Raw genomic sequence first — 16,166 nt, forward strand, 5'->3', positions numbered from 1 at the left:
ATTTATTTATTTTATTTATTTATTTAATTTTTTTTTTTTTGCGAGAGAGAGAGAGAGAGGGTGCAGAGAGAGAGAGAGAGAGAGAGAGCGGTCCTTGCACTTTATACTATGTGTGCTTAACTGGGTGTGCCACTGCCCAGCCCCCCAAAGTGACATTCTCCAAACTGCTTTGTCATCTGGTTTCCAGGCTGGAAAGGGATGGGACATGTGGAGATTTGGGACAGGGCAGAAGGAGAAGCAGATGAAACCTTTGTGGGCTCCGCAGCTCTAGGCAATCCTGCAAGCACTGTCAGGCATTGGGCTTTGCTAGAAGCGGCCAGGTACTCCGGCAGCCCCGCTGTGGGGCAGCAAGCAGCCAGGTCACTGGTAGAGGCTTCCTTTGAGGTTCTGAATGTTTCAAGGTGCTTCCCTGCCCATCATAGCAGCTTGTACAAGGGCTCAGATTCTTTGTATCCAATATCTTTCTGCCTGAGATACCTACCATGGTTCTTGACACTTTACCCAGACTCTGACTGATGTAATCTATAATCTAGGGTCGAGAACAGAGGCAAGGGTTAAAGAGCAGATGCTTGGTCTGAATTTTTTTTTTTGACAGTGTTATTAATGGTTTACAGTGCCATCATTGACACAGGGGTCCATCTTCATTGCGTGCCAGGACCCAATGTTCTCTTCCACCCTCCCCTCTTCCTCCTTCGCCAGAGTCCTTTGCTTTGAGGCCATCCATACACCTTGCCCGGTCCACGTTTCACTGTGTGTTCTCCCTTCCAGCCCCTTTATATTAAGTCCTGCTTATAAGTGAGACCTTCAGTATTTGTCCTTCTCTTTCTGACTCATCTCATTTAATATGATGTCCTCAAGTCCCACCCAAGATGATGCGAAGGAGATGACTTCATCATTTTTAACAGCTGAGTAGTATTCCATCGTATATTATCAGTATGAATTTTTAATCACTGTGCATCAAGGTTCAGATAATTAATGCAAGTATTGGTTTTCTCCTACCAGTCAAAACTCTACTCATTCTCCTCTCTCTCTTATCTTATTTTCTTTTTGATACTTTTTTTAATACCATGGGTCCTCACGCATGCATGATGCCACAATTCTTTCATTCTTTTTATGGAGAGAGAACAGAGATGTTGAAGTGTCTCCCCCCCCCATCCCTGGAAGGTCCCCCAGTGCCACCCACAGTGCTCTCCATGGGGCAGTAAGGGTCGAGAGGTTGTTATTAATATTTCGGAGGCTCTTGCCAGGCCGGCTAGCTTCACAGGCGGGTAACAGAGACGTGGAGACAACGGCTGGGCAGGGAAGCTGTATTTCTTTATTCAGGAACAATGATTCATAAACTAAGACAAACTAATCACCAAACAGAACTCTGCTGTCTCTTTGTGGCGGCACAAGCACTCTCTCTCTTACTCTGGAACTCAGGAACCCTCTCCCTTACTCTCGAACTCAGGAACTCTCGAACTCTCGTACTCGGGAACCCTCTGAAACTCTGGCACACTGGAACTCTCTCTTACTCTGTAACCCTGAAACTCTCGAACTCAGGAACTCTCGGACTCAGGAACCCTCTCTCGGGGTTCCTTGGGGCGGGGCCAAGCAGGCCCACGAAATTAACAGGACTGATCCAATTCTCTTGGCGGGGGAGGGCTAGAACAAACCAATGTAAAGCATACGACAAGAGGTGTTCTCCTTTGTTTGCAGGTTCTGACGGGAGGTGGGAGGAAGAGTCACCCAGATATCGTCTGCTCAGGTTGGTGGAGCCTTTACTGAGAGAGTGAGGAAGCAAAGGAGATGTGTACACACACACACACACACATACACACACACACACACACACACACACACACACACACACACACACACACACTGAGTGGCGTCCTGCTTTCAAGGAGAGAATCAGCCCTCTGGGCAGCATTCTAGAATTAATTTTCCCGAATCCTTGCCATTTCTTCTGTGTGACAATCTTCCATGTCATCATTTTTGTTGTTGTTTTGTTGTTTGTTTTGGAGACAGCCACCTCTGGCTCACATCTGAGTTCCTTTTCTTTCTTTTAAATATTTATTATTACAGAGAGAAATTGAGAGGGGGAAGGGGAGATAGACAAGGAGAGAGACAGAAAGACACCTGCAGCCCTGCCTCACCACTCGTGAACATTTCCTCCCTACAGGTGGGGACCAGGTGCTGGTTTGAACCTGCATCCTCGTGCACTGTCATGTGTGCACTTAACCAGGTGTGCCACCATCTGGCCCCCACATCTGAGTTTTTAACTAGCCATTTCTTTTCTTTTGTTTGTACTATCTCTCATGCTCACCGCTGGGTCCCTAGCCCTGCTGATCCCTAACAGTGCCAGGCCTTGACCCCGGGGTATCTCTCCTGGTGAAGCACGCACAGTGCTGTGTGATCTTAGGCTCCTGTGGCTCCATCTCTGTTGATTTCTACCCCACAGCTCTTACCCGCATCTCTCAAGAGGGTTTGCACAATCTGTTATGCATTAGACTTTTTTTCCCAAAAAACAAACTATGCCTATACCTTCGATTAAAATTCATTTCAGATAGATTTATATTTATTTTTTAAATGCATCCCCCCCCCAACTGGAATTTTGCTGGGCCTTCACTCCAGCATGATCCCACCCCTCCCAATGGACCTTCCCTGCCCTTTCTATCTCAGGTAGAGTAAAACAGAGAGTGAGAGAGAAAGAGATGGACAGAGAGAAAGAGAGAAAGACCTCAGCAGTACTGCATAGTTTGTGAAGCTTTTGCTTTGCATGGTGTTTCTTTGTGGTGGCAGAGGGGTATGTGTGTGTGTGTGTGTGTGTGTGTGTGTGTGTGTGTGTGTGTGTGTGTGCTGTGACCTAGGTCTTCCTATGAGTTTAAGAGTGCACTCTGGGAGTTGGGTGGTAGCTCAGCGGGTTAAGTGCACGTGGTGCAAAGCACAAGGACCCTAGTAAGGATCCTGGTTTAAGCCCCTGGCTCCCCACCTGCAGGGGAGTCAGGTCTGCAGGTGTGTGTCTTTCTCTCGTCTCTGTCGTCCCCTCCTCTCTCCATTTCTCTGTCCTATCCAACAACAATGACATCATCAACAACAACAATAATTACTACAACAATAAAACAAGAAGGGCAACAAGAAGGAATCAAAATAAATATTTTAAAAAAAAGAGTGCACTCGGCCATAAAAGCCACCCCCAGCCCACATATATAAACTTTCTGTAGAGTTCAGATATCCTGAAGCTGAACAGCAAGGGAAAGAGGGTACCGGAGTCCCAGAGCAATCTGAGAAATGACCAAGGAGTGGTCACACCTTCCGTGACCAGTGCCAAGTCCCACGTGTTGACGTCATGCCCTCTCCTAGTCCTGCACGCAGATCTGCACTGGGCACCCTCGGGTCACCTGCTGTGTGTCTGCGTCACAGTCAGCACTGAGGGTCCGTCAAGGAGCAGAGGGCAGAAATCCCCTCCTCCCCGCTCATCTCGAAGCTCTGGCTTGAGCCTGAGCACAAATGGGTACTGTTTCCTCTGTCCCCTTGTGCTGAGTACCTCCTTGTGGCTGGGAAGTGTTGCAGGTGGGCACAGGACATGCTGCAAGAAGAGGGAAATGGCTTCCTTTCGGGGCGAAACACAGATGCAAGGCCAGTCTATGGACCTTGTCTTCCTGGATTAATAATAATAATAATATTAATAATATGACAGGGGAACCAGGTGGTGGCAAACTAGGATAAGTGCCATGTTACCAAGCACAAGGTCCCAGGTTCAAGCCCCTTCTCCCCACCTGCAAGGCAAGTGTCTATCTTTCTCTCTCCCTCTCCCTCTCTCTCTCTCTCTCTCATTCTCCCCATCCTCTCTCAATTTCTCTTTGTCCTATCTAATAAAAATTAGGAAAAAATAAATAAAATAAAAAAGGTCTACCACGGGGAGGGAAAAAAAAAAAAAAAAAAAAAAGGTCTACCAGGAGCAGTGGATTCATAGTGCAGGCACTGAGCCCCAACAATAACCCTAGAGGCAAAAAAAAAGAAAAAAAAAGAGAAAGAAAAAAAAAAAACCCAAAAAACAAGACTCTGGAGTGAGGGCAGGAAGGGGCCTGGGGGCTTTAGGGCTCTGGTGCCCTTTGCTGAAAGGACCTAACTGGGGGGACGTGTTTTGCAGACCCCTATCAAAGTGAGATGAAAAACTGTGCCTGTGTTTCAACAACTGTACTGCAAACCAATAACCTCCCCCATAAGACGATAAAAGAAAATTAAAAAATAAAGGGAGGACACACAGCCTGAGCACTTTCTGTCACACGGAGACAGATTTCCTCTTGCTTGAAAGTCCAAACATGCTTTTCCATCAGCCAACTTTTTTTCCAGAGTCATAGCCATGCACACGTACAATCTCACCACTCTGGGCCTTTGTTTCATTCACATAAAAAGAGAAGAAGGAAATAAAAAAAGGGGCTGGTGCTGGGGGTACAGAGAGAGAGACACAAATTCTAGGCTCCTCTGTTGCCAAAGCACCTTTGTATTTGGTGCCAGTGTTGAGCTTGGCTGATAAACATGCTAATGAATGTGCTCTACCTGGTGAGACAGATAGACATCCTCAGGTCCTCCTCCTCTTCCCTCCCCTCCACTTCCTCTCTACCTCCTCCCCTCCCCTCCCCTCCCCTCCCCTCCCCTCCTCTCTTCTCCCCTCCCCTCCCCTCCTCTCTTCTCCCCTCCCCTCCCCTCCTCTCTTCTCCCCTCCCCTCCCCTCCTCTCTTCTCCCCTCCCCTCTTCTCCCCATCCCCCCCTCCCCTCCTCTCTTCTCCCCATCCCCCCCCTCCTCTCTTCTCCCCATCCCCTCCCCTCCCCTCCTCTCTTCTCCCCATCCCTTCCCCTCCCCTCCCCTCCCCTCCCCTCTCCTCCTCTCCTCTCTTCTCCCCTCCTCTCTTCTCCCCTCCTCTCTTCGCTCTATCTTTCAAGTCTTTCCAAGCTACAGCTCTGCAAGGTTGATGATATTTAGTGACCCACACAAGTCTCTTCCATCCAATGGTCTTTCATGTCTCTAAGTAAATCAAGAGTGTGTTTAGATTCAGACACAACCTGCCCAGGATGACTTCTTATTCTGAAGGCTGTTTTTGGCACCTTCCCAGGAGGTGATTTCTTGGGTGATTTCTGGGATGAGCTTGACTCACTCACTGCTCATGACTAAGTTGGGTAGATTTCCTGAAAGGGCTCCTTTTGCAGTTAATCCCAGTGCATTATAGATTTCCTGAAATAGTAAGTCTTGGCGATGTAGGTCGGTGATGGGAATGCACTGACGTGGCCGCTGTGTATTGGTACCTGGGGCACATGGAGAGGAGTTTCCTGGATTCATTTTGGGTGGTTCACTCTTTTTTTTTTTGCGAGGGGAGGGGTGACAGAAGTGGCCCTGTGTCCCCACAGAGCTCAAAGACAACAGCCACGCAAGCGGTCTTAGCACATGAGGCAGCAGCAACTCTGCCAGGTCCCAGCCAAGTAGAAAGCTTGTAAAGGGGAGAGGCCAAGGGGTTGTGCACTTGGTTGAGCCCACATGTTACAGTGCACCAGAACCCAGGTTCAAACCCCCAGGCCCCACCTTCAGGGGAAAAGCTTCACAAGTGGTGAAGCAGGACGGCAGTGGTGTCTCTCTCCTCCAGCCCCCTTCCTCCCAGTTTCTCTTTGTCCTAGCTAATAAAGTAAACATCGAATAAACTTTTCAAAAAAGCAAAGAGAAAGAAAAAGATGAAAACTTGTGAAGGGAAAGAAGCAACGGGCAAGGAAGTGGCAAGGCTTTTAAATCAGTTATTTAAAAAAAAAAAACCAGAAAAGAAGGAAGAAATAGTGATTCTGCAAAATGACTAAGATCTCAAGTTCAGTCCTCAGCAGCCAGCGCTGAGCAGTGCTCTGGTACAAAAATAAGTAAATAAATCTATACTAGAAAAGGAAATACTAGACACTTGCATTTCTTTCTTGAAAAGAGTATGGACTCAGGGTCATTGGGGCGCAGAAGGTGGAAAGTCTGGTTTCTGTAATTGCTTCCCCACTGAACATAGACACTGGCAGGTCGATCCATACTCCCAGCCTGTCTGTTTCCCTAGTGGGACAGGGCTCTGGGGAAGTGGGGCTCCAGGACACATGGTGGGGTCATCTGCCCAGGGAAGTCTGTTTGGCATCATGGTAGCATCTGGAACCTGGTGGCTGAAAAAGAGTTAAGATATAAAGCAGAGCAAATTGTTGGCTAATCATGAACCTAAAAGGCAAGAATATTGCAGATGAAGATTTGGGGGTCTCTGTTTTGGAAAAAGCTGGTAGGTATTTTAGGTATATTCCAAGGGAGCCATGGTTTTACTAGTTTTTGACTGAGCCTGACATCTAATACGCAGGTGGACTCAGGTTATTATCTGGGGAGATGCTGTCATAGTTGGAAAAAGGACTAGAAAGCTGGGTCAGGGAAGAGAGTAGCTCCCAAATATGGGGAAAGTATATAAATATTGTTAACTGTAAACCCCATCAATTTGATCTGAGGCCCATATGCCTCACAGGAGCCTATGTGACCTCTGCATCCCTGTAGGTCTGAGCTCACATTCTGTGGTCACAGCTAGGAACATTCCAGGCTGCACTAATTTGAGACCCATCTTCCTCGGGTAGTAGGTAGAGTGTTTTGTCCAACCTCCCTTCGGAGAATGGAACGTCCCTACCATTGTTGATCCACATTGAGGGCAAGGCCCTATAAGGGCCCACAAAGGGGTCCATTATGTTGTATCTGATGGAGATGACCAGTGACAGTGGTGACAGGGATCTGGTAGAGGTCTAGGCCCATCATGTCTGTGTGGGAATCCCAGGACTCCCTGACTAGGGCTCCAGGTGATGGGGTGGCCCGGTAGTGATTAAAGAGTCATTAAAGTGTGCCAGTCTCTGCCCGTATTCAGCTTTTGTAATCCTTACTTTGTCTGACAGGTTAGCTTTGGAGTGATTGAGGGGCGTGTAGTAGGAAGTAGGTGAGGACGGAATTTAGGTCTGAGTAGAGACTATTCCGTTTGGTGCTCCTGTATGCTACCCTTCTGCCCCCAGTCTTTTACTTTTTGTTGTTGTTGTTGTTGTAGTTATTATTATTGAGGTCGTCATTCTCAGATAGGACAGAGAGAAATGGAGAGAGGAAGGGAAGGCAGAGAGGGGGAGAGAGAAAGACAGACACCTGCAGACCTGCTTCACCGCCTGTGAAGCGACTCCCCTGCAGGTGGGGAGCCGGGGGCTCCAACTGGGATCTTTACGCCGGTCCTTGCGCTTTGCGCCAAGTGCGCTTAACCTGCTGCGCTACCACCCGACTCCCCAGTCTCTTACTTTTAAGCAGTGCCCATGAACTATCTTGGAACCTGGGGCCTCAAGCCATCTGAGTCTACTGTTTCATCCACAGCACCGTCTCCCAGGACACGGGGTGAGTGACACTGACCCAGAGCCAGCAGGCAGCTTCCCTGAGCCGGATTCCCTTCACTCACAGTGGAGACTTGAGAGGGATGAGGATTTCGTGATGGGATGTAGATGGAGAGGGAACCAGCGCCTCGCTCTGGCTCCTGTGAGGCTGGGGCACAAACTCAGGCCTCACACCTGCCCCTCTGAAGCTCGGCCCAGCTGCCATGGTCCCAACTGTTGGTCTTTCCTGGTTTTTCATGAAACCTTGCTTTGTTGTCTTTCTGAAATCATGCATATGCTCTCTGTAAGGATAAAACACTAAGGAATCAAATTAAACAACAATTCTGGGAGGGGGGTCGGGTGGTGGAGCACCAGGTGAAGTGCACATAGTACGAAGTGCAAGGACCCACTCAGGGATCCTGGTTCGAGCCTCTGGCTCAATAGATGTGTGTGTGTGTGTGTGTGTGTGTGTGTGTGTGTGTGTCACTTCACAAATGGTGAAGCAGGTCTGCAGGTGTCTATCTTTCTCCCCCCACCTCTATCTTCTCCTCGTCTCTAGATTTCTCTCTGTCCTATCCAAAGAAGATGGAAAAAATGGCTTCAGGAGCAATGGATTTATATTGCTGGCACTGAGCCCCAATGATAACCATGGAGAGAAAAACAAACAAACAAACACAATTCTGGGGCCAGGTAGTGGTGCACCTGGTTGAGCACACGTGCAAGCATCCAAGTTCAAGCCCCCACGAATAGTGAAGCAGTGCTGCAGGCATTTCTCCTTCTCTTCTCTCCTCTCAGTTGCTCTGTGTCCTATCAAAAATAAATAAAAATTTAAAAAAGCTTTCTGGGAGCAGTGAATTCAATGTGCAGGCAACAAGCCCCAGCGATAACCCTGTTGTGTGTTTGTGTGGGGGGAAGCAATTCCTAAAACTAACAATGAAGAAAAAGGAAAATGAGTGCAAGGATTCTGGGCTAGTCTAGAAGAACAGGCCTGCCAACGAAATCACCCCACACACCTGTCCAGAGGTAGTGTGACAGCAATCTCTAGAGGGTCCTCCTCCCTCTGGGGCCCCGTACAAAGAAAGGGGTTTTCTTCAGCTCTGGGGAATTGTAAGGAAAATGAAAGAGGAGGAGTTTCAGAGAAAAATATAGACCCCAAAACCCTGAGGAGTCACAGCAACCGATTACAATGTTTGTAGCAGCTTTAGAGTTCAGTTCCGAAGCTTTAACATCAAGCATCCCAGAGAACTTCAAACTCACAACTCGCTGAGCGAGCGGGGATCTCACAATGTCAAGAACCTGCTGTCCACTTCTTAGGTGTGGACATTTTATTGTGGTTCTGCTTTATTTTAAAATGAATTCTCAGGATTCAGCGAGGCAGATGGAGAGATTTAAAGACAGAATCATGTCTAGGATTCAGTCAAAGTAATGCCAGGGTTGAAAGGGATAGGTGCCTAAGACGATTCTACATTTTTCCTGTTTATATCTCTTTAAAAAACTTTCAGTCTAAAAGGCAATAACTACAGAGAGCAGCAGGAAGGAAAATTCTCACTGAATGGCAGCCGAGGGGATGGAGCACTGGACTCCTGAGCAGGAGGTCCTGAGTTCAATCCCTGGCATCACATATGCCAGAAATTCTCAGGATCTTTCTTTCAAGTTAGTAAATTTCAAACACATTCACAGAATAGTAGTACATTTTCACTATTTTTTATATTTATTTATTTTCCCTTTTGTTGCCCTTGTTTAACACTGTTGTGGCTATTGATGTCGTTGTTGTTGGATAGGACAGAGAAAAATGGAGAGAGGAGGGTAAGACGGGGGGGGGGGGAGACAGACACCTGCAGACCTGCTTCATCACCTTTGAAGCGACTTCCTTGCAGGTAGGGAGCTGGGGGCTCGAACCCGTGTCCTTACGCTGGTCCTTGCACTTTGCTCCACGTGCACTTAACCTGCTGAACCACTGCCTGACTCTCAGTTTTCACTATTTTTTAAAAAAATTTTAATTATTATTTTTATTTGATAGAGACAGCCAGAAATCGAGAGGAAAGGGGATATAGAGAGGGAAAGAGACAGAGAGACACTTGCAACACTGCTTCACCACTTGGGAAGCTTTCCTCCTGCATGTGGGGACCAGGGGCTCGAACCTGGATCTTTGTGCACTGTAATGTGTACACTTAACCAGGTGCGCCACCATCCAGCCCCTATTTTCACTATTACTCTTTCTTCTTTCTCTCTTTCTCTCTGCCTCTCTCTCTCTCCTCCTAGGGTTGTGTAGGCTCAGTGCCTACACAACCCAGCTGTTTCCAGCGGCTATTTTCTCTCTTCTAAACAGAGAGCGAAAGACAGAGAGATGGAGAGGGAGAGAAAGGAGTGGAGACATACCGCACTGCTCCACCCCTTATGAAACTTCTGCTCTGAAGTCATTCCCGTGTGATGGCCTGGGGCTCGAACTTGGGTCCTTGCAAATGGTAACAAGTGCAGTTACCTGGTGAGCCGCTTGCCAGTCCCTTGCATTTTATTTCTAAGATATTCTTTGCATTTGAGGCCATCCGTTTAGATCTGCGGCTCTGTGTTCTCTCCCATGAGAGACATTATCTCTGGTTGTTGAGGTAATGTCTCAGACCACAAAGAGAATAGCAAGGCTTTGACAGGGGAGACAACACAGTGGTTGTGCACAGAATCTGCATGTGAGAGGTTCCGGGCTTGAACCCGAGCATCACCAGGAGCCAGAGCTGTGGGAGACAGAAAAGAAAGAGAGAGAGGGAAAACAATAAACCCTTGAGGAAGTCAGAGATCTAGAGTCTTGTGGGGCCAGCTATTTTTTTTTTTTTTTTTTACCAGAGCACTGCTCAGTTCTGGCTTATGGTGGGATAAGGGATTGAACCTGGGACTTCTAAGCCTCAGGTATGAGAGTCTGTTTGTATAACCATTATGCTTTCTCCCTAACCTGGCCCAGCTGATTTTAAAATTGACCCCAAGACTTGTTTTCCTCATTAATTTCTTTTTTTTTTTCCTTGCCACATGCCTGATTCCATCATTTTGCTAATTCACATCCAGGCTAGGTAGTAACTGCCTTATTATTTTTCCCCATGGCATGTGGCTAAGAGAACCGAATCATCTCTACAGTGAAGACCCTTAAGATCTACATAAATATACATTTTATTTTACTACCTGTCCATATATATATATATATTTGTGTATGTGAGTGTCATGCCAGGGTTTTTTGTATGGATGATTTCACAGCTCCAGAGCAACATTTTCATTCTTTTTATTTAAGCTATACTGAGAGAGACAGAGGAGGAGTGTGTGGAGTTCAGCAGGAGACAACACATTACTGGAGCTTCCCCCAGTGCTGTGATACTCCCATATGGTACCTGGGTTCACACCTGGACTGTGCACTTGATAAAGCATATATCCTACTCGGTGTACTCTCAGCCCTAACAAGTATGTCTTTATAAAAAGCACTTTAAACCCTCATAATTGAAAAAGCAAATCTAACCAACAACAACAAAATTCCTAGAATGGAGCTATTGATTTATGATATTTACCACCAAGGATCAGAATGTACCTAGACTTTTCTAGTTAATAGTGATTTTTTGTTTTTTAACATGGTGATGAAACAGAATCACATACAGATGATACAATATTCAAAACCTTATGAATAACAAGACTCCCTTCTGCTGCTAGTCTTCCAGTTCTCTCTCTGAAAGCACCAACACAAAACACTTATTGTGTGTTTCTCCAGAGAAAGCCTCAATCTATTTGCAGAAAACATAATTACATGTCACAAACAGCAGTACATGAAACATAATTATCGGATAATCCTTAACTCTCTCCCGATCTGTGATTTTTGTTGTCGTTGTTGTGAGGGTTCCTTTTCGTGTCTGTGCTACCGTTTATGCACTCAAAAACAATTCTGAGAAAAATATTTGCCTTGCATTTATTTATTTATTTACTTATTTTTCCTTTGGCTTTGAAAGAAAGTGTTCCGTGATTCTGACAACTCTGCCAATTTCACTTTTCTTCCTGATGAATAATTACAAGACTGCATGAAAACAACAACAACAACAACTCAGACTAGTGTTGGCACAAATCCACCAATATCTTTCAGAGAATGTTCTGCACTGGATTCTGGCAGGATCCTGACAGTTATGTCTCAAAACACAGACTGGGGCAAGGAGACAGTGCTGGAAGAGCACCAGCCTTCGTGCATGAGGCCCTGGGTTCGACGACCGAATTGACGGAGTGAAGCTGCAGTGTTGTGGTCTTTTTTCTTTCTTTTCTTTTTTATAAATATTTCTTTTTTTAAATATTTATTTATTCTCTTCTGTTGCCCTTGTTGTTATTGTTGTAGTTATTGATGTCGTCGTTGTTGGATAGGACAGAAAGAAATGGAGAGAAGAGGGAAAGACAGAGAGGGGGAGAGAAAGACAGACACCTGCAGACCTGCTTCACCACCTGTGAAGCGACTCCCCTGCAGGTGGGGAGCCGGGGGCTCGAACTGGGATCTTTACGCCGGTCCTTGCTCTTTGCGCCACATGCGCTTAACCCGCTGTGCTACCACCCGACTCCCTGTTGTGGTCTTTCTTTCACTGTAATTTTTTTTTTTTTTGAGATGGATCACACTTTCTCTAGTTCTGACAATTGTGATCATCCTAGTGTAGCTGTAAGAGAAACCTTGCATTGACTATTGAAATTGCACACCCATTCATCCAGTTTGGCTTGATCTCAGCATGAATGTGCTTAGTGCTCCTTCATCCCGAGTGCAACTTGTCATTCTCAACATGTATGACTCTGTTCCCTCAAATCTTTTCATATTCCTTTGCATCAGGAGTCCTTTAGATGAGGTCACACCATTGTGACAAGAACCTGACTTGCTCCAAAAGTGCCCCCAGGTACTAGGTAAAAAGCCTTAAGCGTCAGAGAGAACTTTTCTCTGGAGTGGATGTGTGAAGGCAGCGGGAGGAAGGTCCAAATGATCATATTCTGGAGAAGTCCGTCCATAGGCTTCACGGAGACTGGAGAATTGTAGGAACTGTGTCTGTCATTCCAACGTGAATTGAGCTGCCTTTGGCCATTATGGTGCCACAAGAAATTCTGAATTTCTTGGAATTCTTGCTGTGGTCTCTGAATGAATGCTGTACCTGACGGAAGTGCCTAGGAAAGATTATCCACCACACTGATCTCTTCACCCTCCTCCGATTAAAAGCTTGTATCTGTTTGAACATAATGGGTCCTGTTAGTCTCTGGCACTGAAGTCTACTTTGCTTTTTCTGCACCATTAAGAAAAATTTGTGTCTATCCTGTTCCTCTTTCAACTTCAATAAATTTTTAATTTTACTTTTATTATTGATGGAATAATGGTCTGTAAGATTATGACAGAGGTGTCCTTCTGCGCCACACCCACCTTACTGCACAGGGCATCACTGTCTTCTGGCCCTTATTCCCAGAATGTGGACACACATCTAGACTTCATATGTTGACTTTGCATCTGGGCATCTCTCGACACTCACTGTCTGCTTCTGAGTGTCATATAGACACTCTCTGCGGTGCCTGGTTTGGGATCTCCCACTCAGATAAGCAGGTGGCTGGTTCACACAGGCTGGTGCTTGCCAAGCTCAGCTCGGCTAGGCTCCTGCTTCCTTCCTGCTGGGAGATTCCGTCTGTCTGTCTGATGTGCTAGGTAGCTGATGGACACAGTGGGAGGTCCCAGTTGCCACCCGTGGGCCCAGTATGAGTCCTTGGCTAGCCAAAGATGTCCCTCTGTTTCTGGAGCCCCTGCAGACAGCTCATCTCCCTGTCCCTCTGCACCCATCCTGTCTCCCATCTACCGTCACTCTCCTCCTTTGTGGAGCACGCAGATAGTCACGGGAAAATAGCACAGCCTTTGTCTAAAAAATTCTTTATGGGGCCAGGTGGCGGCACATTACAGTGTGCAAGGACCCGGGCTCAGGACACTGGCCCCTGCCTGCAGGATGAAAGCTTGAGTGGTGAAGCAGGGCTGCAGGTGTCTCTCTCCCTCTCCACTTTCTCAATTTCTCTCTCTATCCAATAATGCGTAAGTAAAAATATTTTTAAAGTGCTTTACATTCTCTTTGACACTGTGGGGCCTCACTGCTCTGGGATGACCTTATCAGAGACAGGGACAGGGACAGAGACAGAGACAGAGAGAAAGCAGGAGAGGCAGCACAGCACTGAAGTTCCCCTCAGTTACTCCTGGGGCTTGGTGCCTGCACTGTGAATCCACTGCTCCTGGAGGCCACCTTTTGTCCATTCTTCTTCTTGTTGTTGGATAGGGCTGAGATGAATCAAGAGAGGAGGGGAAGACAGAGGGGGAGAGAAAGACAGACACCTGCAGACCTGCTTCACCGCTTGTGAAGTGACCCCCCTGCAGGTGGGGTGCCGGTCCCTGTGCCTTGTACCATGTGTACTTAACCCGGTGTGCTAGTGCCTGGCCCTTGGACAGCCATCTTTGGAGTAGGCTCGAGCAGTGTATTGCACCAGGATGACTGTGTGTGGCGGCATCAGAAGCCCCAGGGACAAGATGGTACTGCCGCTGACAGATACTCCAGATGGCTCCTCAAACGGCTTTCATTTCCCCTCTGCAAAGTGGGAAAGCTTTGAACCTTGACTGGATACAGAGGATTAACTAGCCTTTGCTCTGGGTCCGAATTTGCTTCATTCCAACCTGAGGCCTTTCCTACGAGCAGTGCAGGAGGAAGCAGCTATGGTGACTCAAACAAAGCAGCCCGGGAGGTGAGGATGAACACCATGAGAGGGGAGCAGTGATTACACAAATACAAGTTGGGGAAATGGTGGGGTAGATGGATGGGGTGGTCTGATGAGCCTTTTGTGAGCAGACACCTCAAAGTGGTAAGTTCACCAGTGGTGTCTTAACAAGAGGACCCAGGAGGACAGAAAGGGGAAACAAAAGATGAGGTTAACAGAACAGAATCAGAAGCAGTGAGTTGCGAAGCCCATTCCTCCATTTTTTCGATCACTAAATACACATTTTAACAAAGCACATCTTTGCTTTTTATTTTTCCAACTAGTAAACACTAGGTCCCGAGCTCAGTCCACAGCATCACCTATGCCAGCATAATGCTCTGGTTTTCTCTCCCTGTCACGCTTCTCTTTCTTTAAAGCTGCTGCAACAGAAATAATTTTGAGAAATTAATGTTTAGAAAACCCAACTATCTGGGTTCCACAAATTCAAAGGGGTTTGTTATGTAAGACCTTTTGCCCCGATGTTACATAACCAATGTGGATCCAGCAGTAAAAATAGAATCCAAGAAAAGTCAGCCAAGTGTGTTGCCAGCTCTCGCTAGTGTCATTTATGGTCTGCAGTTGTTTTAATCTCATCTCACGTTTTTCATGTTTCTCTTTGTAGACAGTACACACCCACACCACAACACACACACACACACACACACACACACACACACACACACACACACACACACACACCATTTCAAGGGGGTGAAAGCTTATCCTGCCCTGCCTGGCTCAGTACTCAGTCTCACATTCTGTGAGTCACTTGAAAAGCCTTTGAAAAATACCATACCAGGGCCCATAGCCCAGACCAACTAAATTATAGTACATGGAAGCTGGGCACTGGTGTTCCTGCAAATTCCTCACATGATTTTGTGGGGTAAGTTTTTTCCTGGTGTTCTGATCCAAGGGGATTAACTTCCATTGCCTACCACATGGGGACAGTCATTAGTAAACATTTATATGGCTTTTATTTTTATTTTTTTAAGATTTATTTATTCATGATAGGGTGAGAAGAGAGAACCACAGCAATCTTTTTACTGGAGAAAACTCACAGCTTCTTTACATAATGGTTGTAATAGTTTTTCAGTGAAACTTGTAGTTTTTCTGGTTTCAAGCCTTCCATAGATACCAATGGTTTAAACTCAGCAAATAATGATGCTATACATTTAATATTAAAAGGGAAATACTTTAATTTCAAGCCTTTGACAGTGGTATGAAGTTGTCCTGAAGGCTCAGTAATATAACTGGAGTTTCTTCCTTTTGCTATCATTTGGAAAATTCAGTATATATTTCCTCACACACAAGATTTCATGTCCACAGATAAGACTGTGTAGACCTAATTGTTTTCACGGACATTCTCAGTAGCTGAGTTCAATATCAACCTCACCAAATGTTAAAAGTTACCAGTTTTAGTAAGCGTTTTGACTAACAGCCAAGATGGTGAAGTAAATTATGATCTACTTAGCGAGTTGATGGAACACATAAGTCAGCTTAGAAACTTGCCACCAAGAGAAAGCTCACAGGAAAGAAAATGTGATGGGGGCCAGGTGGTAGCACAGTGGGTCAAGCGCACATGGTGCAAAGTGCAAGACCTGCAAAAGGATCCCAGTTCAAGCCCTCAGCTCCCCACCTGCAGGGAGGTCGCCTCACAAGGGAAGTGAGTCTGCAGGTGTCTTTCTCTCCCCGACTTCCCCTCCTCTCAATTTCTCTCCGTCCTATTCAACGTCAGCAATAACAAGGGCCACAAAATGGAAAAAAAAAAATGGCCTCCAGGAGCAGCAGATTCATAGTGCAGGCTCCAAGCCCCAGTGATAACACAGGAGGCAAAAAGAAAGTGGTAAAACCCACTGGGTTCCTGCATGTAGAGGGAATTCTCCATCCCACAAAGATCTCATTTGTAACTAATATGATCATTTCTCATTTTCCTTACACTGGAAATAAGAGCTGGAGGCAGTGGTAAAAAGAGGAGCTGTTTTTCTTTTTTAAATATTTTATTCCCTTTTGTTGCCCTTGTTTTA

This window comes from Erinaceus europaeus, chromosome 19, assembly GCF_950295315.1.
Source record: "Erinaceus europaeus chromosome 19, mEriEur2.1, whole genome shotgun sequence".
NCBI lineage: Eukaryota > Metazoa > Chordata > Mammalia > Eulipotyphla > Erinaceidae > Erinaceus > Erinaceus europaeus.